Below are 19,308 nucleotides of genomic sequence, written 5' to 3'. Positions count from 1 at the left end.
CAGGAGCACCCGTCCAAATGTCCAAATCTGGCTTCAGACACCCAACGATCATCCGGCTATGTGGCCCCTGGCAGGCCACCCAGCCCCATTTGCCCTGCACCTCCCCCCCAAGTAATAATAATAAAAAATGTGCTTCAGTTTGTGTTCCAACACCACCAACTCTGTTGTAGGTGGATCACATTTTTTATGATAAGTCCATCACAAAAGTTCCTTTCATATTTTTCCACTGTTGCCATTGCTGATCGCAACTCCCTCCTTTTGTATTTCTCCACTACCATGTACTATATTTTCTCTCTCCTTTCACTCTGACTCTGCTGTAGGGTAGCTGAGTGGCACAGCAGACAGATTCCTGGCCCTGGGGTCAAGAGGCCCCAAGTCCCCATACCACCCCTTAGACCCAGCATCCACCTGGCCCTATGGTCCTGGACAGGCCATCCAATCCCAGCCCCTTGCAAGAAGTAAAAAAGAAAATGTGTTATATCTGACCACTCTGCCCCCATGGTCCATGCTCTCCTCCATCACTCACATTACCTCCCTTCTCCCTGTCCCCCCACTCCTTCTTACTCCAGATGCCTATACCCTATTGAGTATATATGCTGTTTCCTCTCCTAGCTACCTCTGATGAGAGCGAAGATTCCCTCATTCCCCCTTGCCTTCCCCACTTCCATATCATTGCAATAGCTCACTGTAATAAAGAAAAATCTTATTATATGAAATATCTTGGCCTATTCCCCCCTCTCCTTTTTCTTTCTCCCATTACATTTCCCTTTTTTCTATTGACTCCATTTTTACACCATATTTTATCTTCAAATCCAGCTTTCTCTTGTGCTTCATCTATAAAAGCTCCTTTTACCTGCTCTGTTAATTGAGAAAGTTCATATGAGTATTATCAGTGTCATTTTTCTATACAGGAATATATGCAGTTCATCATCATTAAGTCCCTCATATTTTCCTCTTCTCCTTCAATCTCTATGCTTCACCTGAGTCCTGTATTTGAAGATCAAACCTTCTGTTCAGCTCTGGCCATTCCAACAGGAACATTTGAAATTCCCCTGGCTCATTGAAAGTCCATCTTTTACCCTGGAAGAGGACATTCAGTTTTGCTGGGTAGTTGATTCTCAGTTGCATTCTAAGCTCTTTTGCCTTCTGGTATATTATATTCCAAGCCCCACTAGCTTTTAATGTAGTTGCTGCTAAGTCCTGTGAGATCCTGATCGCAACTCCACAGTATTTGAATTGTGTTCTTCTGGCTGCTTGTAATATTTTCTCTTTGACTTGGGAGTTCTGGAACTTGGCTATAATATTCCTGGGGGGTTGTTTTTTGGATCTCTTTCTCAGGGACATCGGTGGATTCTCTCCATTTCTGTTTTGCCCTCTGCTTCTAGAATATCAGGGCAATTTTCCTGTAGTAATTCTGTGAAAATGATGTCAAGGCTCTTTTCCTGATCATGACTTTCAGGTATTCCAATAATTTTAAAATTATCTTTCCTAAATCTGTTTGCCTAACTTATTAGAATATGAAATCTTATTGGTTGCCTAACTCAGTTTGTTCTTTCTGTATATAATGTCCCCAAAATTATGCATCAAGGTTGGTATCTTTAACAATATCATCTATCCATGAGTTCAATATGATACTAGAAAATAAAACTTCATGGATAAAACTAACTTTAGTTGTTTTTAATTAAAGCTTAAGGAAATTTGTTTAACAATAATGACACAGTGTGAACTTGAATAAATGGGAATTTTGAGGAGGGGGAAGACCTCTGGATTCAGATGTGCTGCTTAGAAGAAAAGAGGTCTATAAAACAGGTTCTTAGTCTGTAGTCAGACAGGCTCCTTGGGAGAAAAGAGGTCTGTATCTTTTAAAATTCTAGCTCTATTCTGAACCAGTGTTTTATGTAAACAGATATGGGTTTAAACAATTTTGACTTAAAAATGGGGTAACAATGCTGGATATGGGGTAAGCAAGGTGGTGCAGTAGATAAAGCACCAACCCTGGAGTCAGGAGGACCTGAGTTAAAATCTGACCTCAGACACTTAATAATTACCTAGCTCTGTGATCTTGGGTAAGTCATTTAACCTTGCAAAAACTTTTAAAAAAATGCTGGATTTGGGATCCCCCAAAACGACTGACTCTAGCCAAAACTGGCCTTGGAATAAGGCGGGGCTACCATTTTTTCAACTCAATTGTTTTATTTGAAAAATAAATATTCTCTGAATTTTACCTCTGGTTCATTAGGGGATTATCACCTTTTGTAGTAATTGCCTTTGTTTTCCTGTGTGGTGAGTGCAGAACACTTATCCCTAGATCTAAGTGTAATATTTCTTTTTTGAAAGTGTTAAGCACTAGATTTTTGTGGAATTTCTCATGAATATATGGGCTTGTCTGGCAACCTATTGTCTTTGTATTTTGGGGTCTGTCTATTGTCAGAGTGATGTGAATTTTTCCTGGAGTTCAAAGGCCTCTCTGGTTCAAGGTACTCTGACTCAGTCTATGTGTTTTGTAGGTGTTTGTTTTAAATTGTGTGTTCTATGTGGTACAGGCAGAATCAGTTATCTCTACCTGGTCAGACTTGCTATTATGTCTTTGTGTTTGACCAGTTTTCTTCTTCAATCTTCCTTTTCAAATTAGATCTTTTTCTTTTCCAAAAACTCACAATTTGGTGCCACAGAACAGATTTTCCTGAAAATTATGTTGCTTTTGAAGTACAAAAAAGTTCTATTTTTCTCTTCCTAACTTTCTTAAATTTTGTTCTAATTGACTGGCAGGTTTTGTTTCTCTCCCTCTCTCTCTCCTTCTCCCTCAGCCTCTTCTCAAAGCCACTGGTGACAAGTCAGTGAAAGACTGAAATTCTCTTCCACTTTCTAGCTGGGAAAAGTGAATTTTCCTAGCCCAGTGATTACTTTTTTTGTGTCTATTGCTTAAATTTGATCAACTGTGACATCGTGTTTCTCTCTCTGAAATGAGAGAGGTATTTTCTCCTTCTATGATTTTTTTCTCTCTTAGCTTAAAATGGGGGGGGGGGGAATTATATTTCTCTCCTAGAATGAAAAAAGACTGTCTTGTTTTTGCTATTTAAAACTGGTCCATTCAAGTCTTAAACCTTGCTGCATAGCCTCTCCCTCTGTAGCTGTTCCTTCCTCTTATCTCTCTCACATTGGAAGTTTTCTCTTTGGTATCACTCAATTCTTCCTTTCTCTAAATCTAAAAAAGATAGCACAGTCTAGCTGCTATTCTGAACTGAAATTTTATTTTAAAAACAATAGAAAAATATTTAGGTTCAATTGGGCATTTAAAAATTACAAATCAAGGATTATTTTATGTAAAATGTTCTGTTATAAAAATTATATTGTAGACATTTGGAATTTGAATGAAAAGTATATATAAAACAAATACATTTTAAAATCTGTATTTTAAATTTTAAATGAACATATCTTATTCTTCTCTATAAATTTATAAAGTAACATGAAAATGTTTTGTTGCTGAGTTGTGAATAGTTTAAGGGATATCGGAATTATAAGAAAATTTTAGTGTGATAGATAAGTTTAAAATATTTAATTACTGTTTGGGTGTAAGAATAAGGACTGTTAATAACTATATTGCTAAAATATAAAAGGGGATATTTATGAGAAAGAAAAATAGTCTAAAATATGGTTAAACAGCAGTAAATTGAAAGAGTAAAAAGGAAACTTGCAAAAATGGATCTTGAAAGAAATGGGAAGAGAATAGGAAAGGTTAAAAGGAAAATGAAGTTATGACAGGTTGGGGTTTTTCTAAGACCAAAAAAGAGGTGAATTTAACAGGAAAGATGGTCTTAAGCATGTGAAGAAGGTATGAGTAAGTTTTAAGAAAATATAATACCTGTGTGTACATTTATATATAAAAAATAAAAACAAAACAAATCTTTCTGGGAGTATGGAACCCAGATTTGAAATAATTTAGGATTGCCTCAAGTTTGAGGTAGCTTGAATTCTAGCATCAGAAAAGAGTGCTGATTTGGTGAGTTCTTATGAAATAAGTGTTTGATTTTAGAATAAAGAATAGAAGCTTAACTGATTAGAGAAATGCAAATTAAAGCATCTCTGAGGTACCACTAACACCTCTCAGATTGGTCAATATAACCAGAAAGGACAATAATCAGTATTGGAAGGGATATGGGAAATCTGGGACATTAATACAGTGTTGGTGGAGCTGTGAACTTATCCAAACTTTCTGGAGAGCAATTTGGAATTGTGCCCAAAGGGCAACAAAAATGTGCATACCCTTTGATACAGCAATATCTCTACTGCTCTATACCCTAAAGAGATCATGAAAAATGGTAAAAACATCACTTGTACAAAAATATTTATAGCAGCCCTGTTTGCGGTGGCAAAGAACTGGAAATCAATTGAATGTCTATCAATCGGGGAATGGCTTAATAAATTGTGGTATATGTATGTCATGTAGCACTGTTGTTCTATTAGAAATCCCATCAAGAGGGATGGGATGTCAGTGAAGCCTGGAAATATTTTTATGAACTGATGCTGAATGAGATGAGCAGAAACAGAAGAACACTGTACACCCTAACAGCAACATAGGGGTAATGATCAACCTTAATGGACCTGCTCATTCCATCAGTGCAACAATCAGGCACAATTTTAAGGGATTTGCAATGGAGAATGCCATCTGTATCCAAAGAAAGAATTGTGGGATTTAAATAAAGACCAAAGACAATCACCTTAATTTTTAAAAAGTTATCTTATATCTTATAATATTTATATTTTATTTTTTTCCTTAAGGATATGATTTTTTTCCTAACATTCAATTTTGATCAATGTATAACATGGAAACAATGTAAAGATTATCAAAACTGCCTTCTGTGGGGAAAAACTGCAAAATTAAAAAAAAATAAATGTTTTGAAAAAAAAGAATGGAAGCTGAAAATCCTATTCTGATGGTAACTGTTTTTAGTTAGGGTTTTTTGGGGGGGTTATTTTTGTTGTTTTTGCTTTATAGGAAGAAAAAGAGAGAAATATATATCTATATATCTATATAGTTTTATATATAGACATAGATATCAGGAGTTAAGGATCTGTAAGTTCAGATTTCATTTGATTTAATCCAAAATTTATATGTGAAGAGAAAAGAATCAGGATTACATAAATTAAAAAATGTATTAAAGCTAAAAGATGATCTTTTAAATTAGATAACCATACATGGACTGATTTGCTGTGCATTACTAAAAATGATAATAATATGAGAGGATTTTAAGTTTTAAAATGTGATATTCCTAGATGTTCTTATATTAAGAAATATGGTTTAATTTGAAGATTTAATATAGGATAATTGCCGGTGATAAACTTGTAATAAAGAGGAATGTAATGAGTGAGTTTTGTCATTGAGTGTCTTCTTCCTATCTTAAGCAAACAGACCTTTCCTTTTAGCTCAAGGAAAATGATACAACCAAGAACTTTTAGGGGTTTATTTATTTTTGCTTAAATATTGAATAAGAAAGATGTTTTATCACTTTACAAGTTTACAATTAATGCATTATCTTTTTAAAATCAGGAATATTTGTTGCTTTTTTTAGAGTAATAACTCAGAAAAAAACTTTTGAAAAGTTCTATTTCCTCATATGATTTTTATGAGACCTACTAAATTTTCAAATCTGAGCTAATTCATTACAATAATGTGATGGAATTGCTTATAATTGTCATAGAAAAGTTTCTATTTTTCAAAGTTACTGTTTGTGATGTATTTTGACACCGGGTCAATATTAAAAGTACTTAAATTACAAATAGAAAGGATCTTGATGTTTGATTTATATTTGTTGCCATTCCATGACATAAATAAGGATTACATTAGTATTTTGGAATTATCATAGGTATATTTTGTTTTGTTTGTTTGTTTTTTAGGTTTTTGCAAGGCAAATAGGGGTAAGTGGCTTGTACAAGGCCACACAGGTATGTAATTATTAAGTGTCTAAGGTTGGATTTGAACTCAGGTCCCCCTGACTCCAGGGCTGGTGCTCTGTCCATTGCACCACCTAACCACCCCTCTGATGGACTTATGATAAAGAATGCTATCCATCCCAGAGACAAACTGAACTCAGACTGAAGTACACTTTTTTCCCTCTTACTTTATTTTTCTTGAGATTCTTCTTTCTTTGTCAGGGGACAGGGGATTATACTTACTTTTACCAAAAGACTATTGTAATAATAATATGAAAATGAATAAATATTTTTTTAAAAAATGACTAAATAGGAATTAACTTAATTTTGTTTTTGACATCTTATTCCTTTTAATCATCCATTTGTAGAATGCTACTCCACATAATAAAAAAATAGACTTCCATAAAATTTCCACTACAAAAATGAATTCATTAAAGACTGACAAATTAATTTGAGTTTGTAACATATACATTTGATAATCATTTTAGAACAGAGTATCCAGTGATTTAAATGAAATCAAATGACTTACACATAAAATAGTTTTAACTTTCTGTTAATAGTAAAATAATGACTCAAACATTCTTAAGTGAAAATGAGTTTCTCTTTGAAATAATTTTAAAATAGATCATAAATCATCCTTCTTTCCTCTCTTCTATCACCTACTCTTCCCCCTTCCCTCTTCCCATTCCCCCTCATCCCATCCCTTTCCTCTCATTTTTCTCTAGGGTAAGATAGATTTCTATACTCGATTAAGTGTGTATGTTATTTCCTCTCTGAGCCATTTCTGATGAGAATGAAGGCTCACTCATTCTCCCTTGCCTTCCCCTATTCCACTCCATTGTAAAAGCTTTTTCTTGACTCTTATGTGAAATATCTTGGCCCTTTCTTCCTCTCCTTTCTCTTCCTCCCAGTACTTTTTTTTTTACCCATTGACTCCATCTTTTTACTATATTATACCATTATATTCAGCTCCTTCTTGTGCCTTGTCTATATATGCTCCTTCTAACAGCTCTTATAAATGAGAAAGTTCATATGAGTTATCAGTATCTTCTTCCCATGCAGGAATACAAGCAGTTCAACATCATTAAATTCCTCATAATTAGTCCTTCTCTTCCACTACCTCTATAGTTTCCCTGAGTCCTTGTACTTGGAGATCAAACTTTCTGTTAAGCTGTAATTGTTTCCATAGGAAAGTTTAAAAGTCCCCTGTTTCTTTGAAAATCTATCTTTTCCCCTGAAAGAGAATGTTCAATTTTGCTGGGTAGTTGATTCTCAGGTGTAAAATAAAATCTGTTGCCTTCTGGAATATCATATTCCAAGTCCTGCATGCCCTTAATGTAGATGCTGCCAGATCCTGTGTAATCCTGACTATAGAGTCATGGTAGTTGAATTGTTTGTTCCTGGCAGCTTTTAGTATTTTCTCTTTGACTTGGGAGTTTTGGAGTTTGGCTATGAATGGGACAAAGTCTGATATTTCTTCAGGAAAATATTATAGATTAGAATAAGCTGAGCTTTGGGTTATGTCTCTTCTGCCCTGCCCTCCCCCCCCTTCTGGGATGTCAGTGAATGCAAGAGCAAACTGATCTAATATCTAGTTCCTTATCCACTGGGTCCAGACATCCATACATCTCCTGGAGGAGATACATGCCTCTGTTTGGATTACATGGTTTTCTTTAAATTAGTTTATACACTTAGTTTGTGAAGACCACATTCTTAACTAATGAGGATGGATCAGTGGTAGTGGGGAGATCATGTTAGGAACCATATATATTGTTCCTGTTGCTCATGTCTCATTGCCCTTCTCTCCCATCTCGGCTTCTTGAGAATCAAATAAAGACTTTCTCTTCAGACCTTAAGAAATCTCTGAAATTTATTTAAGGAGGTTACAAACCACACAGCTATCCCTGGGAGTTTTTCTTTTAGCATCTCTTTCAGAAGTTGATCAGTGAATTCCCTCAGTTTCTATTATATCTTCTGCTTCTAGGATTTCAGGGCAATTTTGCTGTATTAATTCTTGAAAAATGAAGTCCAGGCCTTTTTACTGGTCATGAGTTTCAGGTAGCCCAATAATTTTAAAATTATCTCTCCTGAATGTGTTTTCCAGATCAGTTGTTTTTCCAGTGAGATATTTCACCTTTTCTTCTAGTTTTTATCCTTTTGGTTTTGTTTTATTGTTTCTTAATTTCTCACAAATTTATCAGCTTCCCTCACTTCCATTCTACATTTGAAAGGGTTATTTTCTTTAGAGAACTTTTTAAATCTCCTTTTCCATCTGGTCAATTCTGCTTTTTAAAAATTGGTTCTTGTATTTCATTATCAAAGAAGATCAAAATGACACCACTATGTTTGAGACAAATGGCAGTGTGTCATATTGTGGCTGATCAGACCAATATGAGCTCTGAATGCTCTTCCACAGGTTGGGCATAAATAGTCCATGTGAACATCTGAGGTGAGTACTCTACAGTTATAGATGTCATGTTTCCTTTGAGCTGCTTCACTTCTGCCTTCCTCATAGAGTACAGCTCCTCACTGATGAGGGCATGCCATGCTGAATGGTCCTGTTCCAAGGTCTCCTGTACCAGGATCTTCCTTGCTGTGCAGTCAATTCTAAAGTTTTTCAATGAGACTTTCAGGATCTCTTGGTATCACTTCTTTTGACCCCCTTGTGAGCACTTGCCCTGTGTGACTTCTCCATAAAATAGTCTTTTTTGGCAAGCATATATCTGGCATTCTAACAATGTGTCCAGCCCATCATAGCCGCATTTTATTTTTAGTTTGTTTTGCAAGGCAAATGGGGTTAAGTAGCTTGCCCAAGGCCACATGGCTAGGTAATTATTAAGTGTCTGAGACCAGATTTGAACCCAGGTACTCCTGACTCCAGGTCCGGTGCTTTATCCACTGCACCACCTAGCCACCCTGCACTTTCTATAGTAATGGTGGAATGCTAGGCAGTTTAGCTCAAGAAAGGACCTCAGTGTCTTGAATCTTCTCCTGACAGGTGACCTTCAGAATCTTCCTAAGACAATTTAAATGGAAGTGATTCAGTTTCCTGACATGGTGCTGATAGACTGTCCAGGTTTCACAGGCATATAGCAATGAGGTCAGCACAATGACTCTGTAGACCTTCAGTTTAGTATTCAGTCTAATACCTCTTCTCTCCCATACTTTCTTTCGGAGTCTCCTAAATATTGAGCTAACTCAGGCAATGCCTGTGTCAACTTCATTGTCAATATTTACCTCCTTGGAAAGATCACTTCCAAGGTAAGTGAACTTATCCACAGTACTCAAAAAGTTATTCTTCTCCTCACTGACCTTTTGGATTGCTTTTTTCATTTGACCTAAACTAGTTTTTACCATATTTTCTTTGGTATTTTTTTTGTATCTCCACCAAGTTGCTGATTTGGTTTTCATATATTGCTCTCATTTTTCTTTCCAATTCTTCCTTTACCTCTATCAATTGATTTTCATAATCTTTTTTGAGCTGTGTTTTAGCCTGAGACCAATTCCTATTTTTCTTGGAGGCTTTGGATACAAAAAACTTTGACTTTGTCACCTTTTGAGTGAGTATTTTGATCCTCTAAAGTAATTGTCTATGGTCAGATTCTTTTTTTGTCTATTGTTTGCTCATTTCCCCAATCCATGACCTGATTTTAATGCAGTTTCCCAAGCTTTTGAGGGATTTTGGGATACCCTCCCAGGGACCTCAATTCCTTTAAGGCTCCTACTTACTGCTCTCTTGAAGGGCAGCTAGATGGCTCAGTGGATAGAACGCTGGCCCTGGAATCAAGAGGACAAGAGTTCATATTCAGCCTCTGGGGCACAGCTGTTTGACCTTGGGCAAGTTACTTAACCCTGATTACTTCACATCCAGGGCCATCTCTGGTCATCCTGGTTCATATCTGGTCACTGAACCCAGAAGGCTCTGGAGGAGAACATAAGGCTGGTAATGTAGCACAACACCCCCTTACTCAAATCCAATACATTTGTTTGTCATGGCATCACCATCCTGATGTCATGGTCTTTTTTGAGAATGAAAGACAAAGATTAACATCGCCATTACTACTCTCCTAGCTTGTGCTCTGGTTTGTAGATGATGGCAAGCACTCCCCTCTGCTCTGGAGCTGTGAGGAGGGTCCCTGCTCTCTATGGCAGTATAGGGCTCTAGGTTGTGATCTAGATCTGAGTATGGGCAAAGCAACACGTTCCAGTTCCAGGGACAATGGAGAGACCTCTGGAGTCTTCCCCAGCTCCCTTGCCATCTGTGGACTGAGTACTCTGGAAGCAACTGCTGAGCAGTTCCACAGATAATCATGATTGGACTTTGATGAGGCCTGTGACGGCCCAGGTTCCATGCTCAATCTGGTATGGCAGTTTTCCCTGCTGACATTCCAATTTGTCTTTGGCGATCCCTGTACTGAGAAGTCTGGAAACGTCCTTGGCTGCCATAGACCCAAGCCCCTCCAGGGACCTAGATGCTCTGTGGGCTGTTCCTGGAAGGCTGGAGCTGGATTGCTCTGGCATGGCACAGCCAGGGCTGTGCTGTGGCTCTTTTCAACTCTGGTGGAACAGACCTTTTTCGCAGATCTTTCAAGTTGTCTTAGGCCAGGAAATTGTTTTACTCAGTCTTTTTTCTGCCACTTTAGAATTTTGTTAGCATTATAATTTTAAGGCATTTAGAGTGGTCTGGGAGAGAGCTTCTGGAATTTCCTGCCTCCATTCTGTCATCTTGGCTCTGCCCCTGTTAATTCCTATTTGGAACTGAATTTTCTGTATTTATATCAACAAGACAATGGCCAAGTAAAACTGATATTTAAGAAGTTCCAGAATTTCATTTTTTTTTTAGTAATGAAAATAATAGATTTTGACCTGTTTAAAATGTTATGTTAAGAAGTTCTTTGACCAGCAAGGAAAATCTCTACACTGGATTGAATCTCTAACCTGGATTGGAGAAAAACCTCTGGAACAAAATCCAAAGTCACAGACCTATATCAGGTGGCTCCAGAAGAAATGACCCTGAATTTTCTTTTGCTATTTTATGCTTCTTATATGCTTGGTCTATATAATCAGAATGATTGCCCCCTTTTGATCTCTTTAATCTTCCCTTTTTTTTTAGTTTTTGCAAGACAACGGGGTTAAGTGTCTTGCCCAAAGCCACACAACTAGGTAATTATTAAGTGTCTGAGGTCAGATTTGAACTCAGGTACTCCTGACTCCAGGACCAGTGCTCTTTCCACTGAGCCACCTAACCACCCCAAATCTGCCCTTTTTAACCTTGTAATTTTATCATCCACTTTTATATACTGTTACAGACTTTACATTGCCTGCCCACATTTCTTGGCAACCCTAGTTCCCAAAGATATGTCACTCTTCCTTCAATATGCCCATCATTTCCCATCTTTCTCTGATTGAACTACAGTTGACATTAGAGTGAATCTTTGATTAAAGAGGGGAAATGTCCAAGTCTTATTCTAAATTTCTAAGAAAAATTGTTTTCTCAGTCTCCAACTAAGAGTTATAAATCTGCATGCTATCTCTGTGTGTAAAATGCCAATCTGGCATGTTAAACCTGTTCTTATACATCTGAATGTTGAGTTGATCTGTGTCAATACTACCTGGTCAGTTTTGTAATAGCACCAATAAATTTCTTTACTTTGGTCAACAAATTGCAAAGTAAGAAACATCTTGGATGAGGAGAGAGGAAATCCCATGCTTGGAAACATTCCCTCTCCAACCTAAATGAGATTCTTATCAATAAGAATATGATGCAAATATCATGATTTATGAGAAGATCATAATATGAAATCTCATTGATTGCCACTCTCAGTTTTATGATTCTTTTTTCTTTCTGTAAAAAATGCCCCCAAATTATATATCAGGGTTGGTATTTTTAATGATACCATCTACCCATGGGTTCACTAAGGTCCTAGAGGATAAAACTTCATGAATAAAACTAACTTTTGTTTGTTTCAATTTTAGCCCAAGAAAATTATATTTTAAAAAATACCACCTCATGGGATTCATACTCATCAAGAGTTCCAGAATGAATTAATGATGAGTATCAAGGTACCATTGTTCTTGAGAAAATATCTATAAAACCCATGGCAGGGAAGTTGAATGAGCCATTATTTTGGATGCTGGGCTCCCACTGCTCCCATCCCATTGCTGATACTACTGTCTCCCATTTGTTGTTTGACCAGAAGTGTAAATCATGTTGGATTTGGGTTCAAGACTGAACTTAAGAGTCAACTTGTGCCTGCTTGGTCATGAGTTGCCTCAAACTGCCAGATGAAAAGAAAATGGAACTATCCCAGAAAGTAAAGAAGGTTATTGCCTTTTATCCAGCTCCTAGGAAGGATAGATGAGCTCAGATCATTAATGTAGAACATAACATTTGAGAAGATTATGTTGTGGAAACTATGGAGATACTAGAATTCTACCATTCTTAGACCGATTTGATCTGGTCCAGTCTATGAAAGAATTCGATTTCTGGTCTGGTTCAATTGCCTACATTTAGCTGGGCTGTTCTTCAATTTCAGTCTGAAATGTCTGAGTTGAAAAATAGTTGTGGATCCATTTTGTGCCAAGTATAGCAAGGAATATGGCAAGCTATGTAAGACCAATTATCTTGGAACAGTGAATGACCAGCTAATCCACAAATTGAGGATGGAGGCTCCACCTAAGATTCTAGTAAAGAGATACCTGATTGAAATAGCCAAATATTACAATGTTGCTATGAAACTGGCTCTGCTGTCTTGGAAGAAGTTTCCCCTGCAGTTGACACAGATCTTATTCATATTTGATTCACAGATATGAAAAAAGATGGAATAGGAGAAAGTAGTGGTGATGGTAGAAATGGTGGATTCACAAGACCTCTTGGTCCTGATAAAACACTGCCCATGCCTATACTTATATCCATGGCCATGCCATCACAAGATTCTTTTTTTCTCATATCTACCTCCAAATGGACCAGTTGATAGTAAAGCACAGGCTATCATCCTAGCCCCAAGACAGTAAGTGGTTCCTGCAAGACCTACCTTTGGAATTAAAGATACCTGTGAGAACTTTCCCTAATACACATCTGATGCCAGCATCTCAGGATCTGCAAATATTGATTTTGATGACTTCTCCTGGAGATTTGAAGAGTTGAAAAAGAAAACATAGACCTCTTTTGGCTGTACCACTCCAGGAATTGGGACTGAGAAGCTCTCTTCTTGTAATGAAGATTCCCATAGAATTTTGTTTCCTGTATTAATGAATGTTCTCTTCCTCTTGAATTCCTTTCCTACTGTATCAAATTCTTCTCCTTTTCAACTCTTCATGACTTTAGGAGGGTACTTATTAGGGATCCTATGAGAAAAATAGATTCCTACAAGTTCCTTCAAATATACTTTTTCCATACCCTGAAGTTCAGTCACAGGCAATTGGCTATTATGAAGTAACTCCACTGGGGGAAAAAAGTCAAGGAAAAACCCTGTGGGTAAGTGAAGATTTGCTAGATCATGGGGAAGAGGATAATATGAGATTTTTCACCCTTAGACCTAGAATCCAATCTCAGAAACCCCTTTGTAAAGGGACATTTCTGTGGGTGAGAATTAGGGGTAAGGTGAGTATTTCTCACTTCCTCAGATATAAGTGAGGGAGCAGACAAGGGAGCTACAGAAATATTTGCTGGAAACTGGACAATTTCATTGGCTATTCACTACTCCTGGCTTCAGGATGCTCTTACATCTAGGTCCATTGGCAAGATTTTTCTGAATAGTTGATGGCCTCTATTAGTTCTTCTGGATTCTCAGGGAGTCTTCCATCATCTTTAACCACTTTGAGTGGTGCGTTTCTCTTTATAAGGGATCAGTGTTATTAGTTTTTGCTTTTCCCCATAGTATATTCTGTTGAAATTCATTTGTCAGGGGCGGCTAGGTGGCGTAGTGGATGAAGCACTGGCCTTGGAGTCAGGAGTACCTGGGTTCAAATCCAGTCTCAGACATGTAATAATTACCTAGCTGTGTGGCCTTGGGCAAGCCACTTAACCCCATTTGCGTTGCAAAAAAAAAACAACCTAAAAAAAGTCATTTGTCTTTTCTTCCTGACTGGCACCCAAATGTGGATGAGACAGAAAATGCCTATTCAAGGCTTCTGATTGCCTTAATAGAAGCATTCTAATCTATCTTAGTGAATGAACCAGAAAGTCCACTGCGAAGAAGAAGAAGAAGAAGAAGAAGAAGAAGAAGAAGAAGAAGAAGAAGAAGAAGAAGGGTATTTGTTTTTTAATTTGAATATTTTAAGATTATGTGTAACCTTAAAAAATTTAATCAAAGAACTTTTTTGGTGCTCATAAAATAGTATTTCTCTGCTTTTGCTAATAGATGAATGGAGACTTACATTCTGATTTTGAAATTGTCCTTGGTCCTTTTAACCAGTACCACTCTCCCCGCAAAGAAAAACCTTCTATATCACTGATGTGACAAGTCTTTTCTGTGTCATGTATTGTTACAGAAGTTTCAAAGAGCTTTTCTTTAATTTTTGGATTGATTTGTATCATGGAGATATATAAAGATTCAAAAATAAAACATGACAGGACTTAGATTGGATGGAATGACTGCTAAATATTATCCAAAGACTTGAGATTTCTAAAAGAAATGCGGTATCAAAAGGACAGTGAATATTGTGGCTCTGATATGTCCAGAAACTCCAATACTCACTGGAGCATCAGCACCGATTGATTGGAATTAATTGCAACTTTTCTGAAATCCTACCAGGATGCCACAAGCAACCATCTGGGACTTATTTTTAGCATTTAAGCAGGTTGTACCAAAGCTTAAAAAGGACAAAGACAAGTCAGTGAATATCATAGCAGCACTAAATTTTTTATGTCTGGACTGAATTTTGAGGTATTTGACTTTGCCTACACTGTACCACTGAAAGGATAGTAGTAAAGAAAGCTCAGCAAGAGATACTGGTAAGCTCAACAAGGGTATTGGGAAAGAAAGCTCAACAAGAAGAGGGGCATTTTGTTATTGCATGAATGGGGTATGGGATACAAACAGGGCTAAACCCATAGAATCCAACTCACTCATTCACAATCATTCTGGAAAAAAACCCAATCAAATATGAACTTCTTTTCTGGTCTCTGTCTCTTTATCTCTTTCTGTCTCTGTCTTTGTCTCTCTCTCTCTGTCTCCCTCTGTCTCTGTCTCTCTGTTTCTCTCTCTCTCTGTCTCTCTGTCTCTGTCTCTCTGTCTCTGTCTCTCTCTCTTTGTCTCTGTCTCTGTCTCTCTCTCTGTCTCTGTCTCTCTGTCTCTCTCTCTGTCTCTCTCTCTGTCTCTCTCCCTTCTCAGGCTAACTTCTCTCTAAATACCAGCCCAATTCTTTAGCTGCTGCCTCTGCTGCTACAAGTTGCAGATCGGAAAAGTTCTTTGGGTACATCTTAGTGTTATCATCTTTATATTACAGGTGGTAAAGTTATTTTAAAATAGATGAAAAAGATCTTAAAGAGAAATAAGAAAGGAAATTCTGAAGGAGAGGAGACTAAGGTAGGTGGGCAGAGACTTCTGCAATTCAGAAACTTTCTGAATTGCTCTAGTCCCTCAGAGGTGGGTTCTTCATGTTGAGGATACCTAACCCCCCCCCCCATAATGGATATAGGAACAAAACTGCCTTCGCCTTGGAGCATTCCTCCAGTTTCACAGGTGGAGGGTCTACTTTACAGGTGGAAATGCAATTAACTTTACAGAAAAAAGAAAGAAAGGGTCTTGACTGAGTCAGGTGGCTCAGCTTTGGTTGTGGGCATATCTGTGCATGCCCCCTGTGTTTGTATGGGGACGGGAGAAATTGTGACTGGGGAGGTGAGTAAGGTGCTTCTGTGCCTTCCATCTTGGGGCAACTGTATGGAAAAGGACTCGAATGTCTTGAGGAGAACCGTGGATCCTGGTGAAGCTTGGGATGAAGACTGAAAGTGGGCTAGGCTGCAAGAAGCAGGGGAGGTTGCCCTAAGTTTTTGTTTGAGGAGAAGTTGGGTACATGTGAGGGCAGTGTGCACGTGGGTCTATTTTAAGGGTGTCAGGTACTGGAGGGGGCGGGAGGGTGGATGTTTAGAGGACGGGTGAATCTATGTCTGGGTGTGTGGTGTCTGAGCATGCAAGAATGAGGGCCAATTGTGAAACTGTGGGGGCATATGAATGGAGTGAAGAGTGGGGAAGGAGAGTTGGGGTGGAGCTGCAGGACTGCTCCAAAGCGCCCAAGGAGAATGAGTGGAACGACCCTTGCCAACCTAAAAAAAGGGTGGGCGGGGAGTCCGTGGGTGCTATTGCAGCCACCTGGGGCTTTCCCTGGTGTGTAGTGTTATCAGAGTTGGACAGGTTACTGGCTCAACAGGAAGGGGTAAGAATGACAAAGCTCCAATGCGAATTCTAAACTTCTCCGGAACCTTCGCATTTTGACCAGGTTGCCTCTCATCTCTCCTAGGGCAGCTGTGCATAAAACCTCCTACCACATCTTCTCTAACCTCTGCACAGCCTCCTCGCCTAAGAAGCTTCGTGAGGAGCCTTGCAGGAGCTCTGTTTTCCTGTGTTCCGTCTTACTACTGCAGGATACTTTCTTGGTTGTTACCTTCAGCCCTCCAGATCTACGTTTCTCGGCTATCCATCACACAGTCTCATCACCAGCAGCTCGAACTACCTGAAGATCTTTCCCTAGGTGAATTTCCTTCTGCGCCTCCTTTTCCAGAGCCCAACCACTTGCAAAACAGGCATCTGATTACTTACTATAACACCTGTTTCATCCCTTTTTAGTCCCTTTTTCCCAATACCCCTTGACCCTCTCGTTCAGTTGCTTCCAACACCCCCATCCTCTAAACTGGGCACCACCCTTCTCCTGGAGCATCCTCTGACTGAGAAGAGGGCGTACTGTGACTGCCTGATTATTAACTCCACCTTTTTTCCAGAAGGGAGTGTCCCACTATCCTGACAATTGGGATTCCCAAAAGCACAATACAGGAGGAGTCTGGCCTGACCTTGTCAAACCCCAGTGCATGAGGTAAGTGAAACCCAGTAGAAATGTGTTGGGGCGGAGTGAGTGGAAGAGACAGACAGATAGTATATGAGAGAGGGCCAGAAAGAGAATATGAGAGAGACAGACGGGGGGGGGGGGGGGGGAGAGAGAGAGAGAGAGAGAGAGAATGAATAAATGGGAATGGGAATGAATGTTAAAGAGATATATTACCCAAAGGAAAGGTCTTACAGGGCTCTCAACTTTATACCTACTCCGTGCAGGTGCAGAAACCAGAAAGGCTAGAATTGCCTAGAGGATGGTGGGGGGAGCATCAGCTTTTTAGGTGTGGGTGAGCCTAAGGAAGGGAAGTGATTATCTTGGAGGATAGGGACAAAGTGATGAACACTTACTGATCTCAAATTCTCTTAAGAATAAAAGAAAGCGGGGCGACCATGTGGTGCAGTGGATAGAGCACCGGCTCTGGAGTCAGGAGTACCTGAGTTCAAATCTGGCCTCAGACACTTAATAATTACCTAGCTGTGTGGCCTTGAGCAAGTCACTTAACCCCATTAGTCTTACAAAAAACAAAAATAAATTTATAAATAAATAAAAGCCTTTTAAATGTTGTTGTGGACTCTAATGACTAGTGAAAGTTAGCAAAACTGAAACATCTAGAAGAAAATAACAAGGTCGGCTTTTTCTTTTAACACTTAATTAAGAAAAGTGACCAATTTGAAGAACAAAGTTAAGCATTGGTCCTGTGATATTATTGGCCTTTGGAACTCTGGAGTCAGGAAATTTCTTTTGAGTAGTGAGCTCAATATTTCTGCGGCTAACAGTATTACAGAGTTGTTTTAGAATACTGAGAGTTTAGTGACTTAATCATTAAGTGACTTAATCTGATGCCCAGCTAGTAGTGGGCCTTGAAAAAGGTCTTCTGAACTCCAAGGCTGAATTTTAGTTTGCTATACTCCAGTACCTCTCATTATCACTTTGAAGAGAGTAAATGATCACTCCTTAGAAGTACAGTGATAGACATCCTACAGACTGAAAGTCTGATCCAAATGTCTGACATGTTGATCATCCAATGGCTCTTCCCCTTAACTTGGAGCTGTCTTGAGAATTAGTTTTCTAAACCAGTCTAGATTCCACACACTTTTCCTTAGGTTCATACATCTTCAAGAAGGAGGAAGAGGGGCGGCTAGGTGGCGTAGTGGATAAAGCACCGGCCTTAGAATCAGGAGTACCTGGGTTCAAATCTGGTCTCAGACATTTAATAATTACCTAGCTGTGTGGCCTTGGGCAAGCCACTTAACCCCATTTGCCTTGCAAAAAAAAAAGGGACCTTAGACCTTATATGCTCCAAGCTCTTCATTTCACAGCTGAAGAATTGCAGTGCCAGGGAGAAGATGAACTTATTTGTATATAGAATGGAGGATATCAGTGGCAGAACCAGAATTAGGAATTAGATTCTTTTATTTGATCAGATGAGAATATTTATAAAGCACTTAGCATAACTCCTGGAGAGTAGATGCTTATAAGTTAAATGTTTGTTTTTATTCCCTTCCTTCCCCTTTGAGTCCAAATTCAGAACATTTTTACTGCAGAATCATAAAACTCAGAGTTGGAAAGGAGCTCAGATGTAATTCAAGCCAACTTACATGTAAATGATTTGGAGTCATTTTTTGTCTGTTTTTTTTTGTTTTATTGCATATTCTGTCACCACAGTAGCTTTTGTTTGTTCATTCTTTCAACCTAGAGCCTGACTTCAGACTTTAGGTTAAAACTGAACTCTGTGCATGTCTGGAGGGAACGCCTGGGATGTTAATTCTACAATCTAAGAAACATTTCAGTCTGGACATATGAAAGCTTTAAGTGATCCCAAAGTATTCTGATCCAAAAGGTGAAATGTTACCCCTCTTGACCTGAGCTATAGAAGCTCCTGACCTAGTTTTGGGTCTGAGCAGCATGCCTTGCCCCATTTGGAGTTCCAGGAACAAGCTACTAGACAGCCTTATCAGGCATCCAGAAAGTTCTGTTAATTACTTGACAAGAAGAAACTTGTAAGTTTCTTTTAGAGCTGGGATTCCTGCCCAATTATTCTCAAGCAGGTTTCAGGAATCTGTATATATCAGTTGATACTCTTCAAATCCCCTAGCTTGACAGTTCCTATGCCCTTCCCCTCCCCCCACAAGAAAGATTATACCCTTGATCTTGCCATAATCCATAAGTACTCTACTTCCTTAATAAATAATTTTGTAATTCCTTTATCACATCACAACATCCTATCATTCCATCTCTTCTAATGTCTTACCCTTCCTAAAACTTTCTTTGGATTCCTCTCCAATTTCTCTAGTCCTCAGGAATTTTTCATGCCCTACCTCTGCTTTG

General features: G+C 38.5%; 1 pseudogene; it reads left to right on the top strand.

Annotated features, from left to right (window-relative positions):
- The first annotated feature begins 10,116 nt into the window (after window positions 1-10,116).
- LOC141499556 (IST1 homolog pseudogene) lies at window positions 10,117-13,092 on the top strand (annotated as a pseudogene).
- Window positions 13,093-19,308: the final 6,216 nt, after the last annotated feature.

Source organism: Macrotis lagotis, chromosome X (genome assembly GCF_037893015.1).
Source record: "Macrotis lagotis isolate mMagLag1 chromosome X, bilby.v1.9.chrom.fasta, whole genome shotgun sequence".
Lineage (NCBI taxonomy): Eukaryota > Metazoa > Chordata > Mammalia > Peramelemorphia > Peramelidae > Macrotis > Macrotis lagotis.
This window is presented reverse-complemented; position numbering and strand designations above follow the sequence as displayed.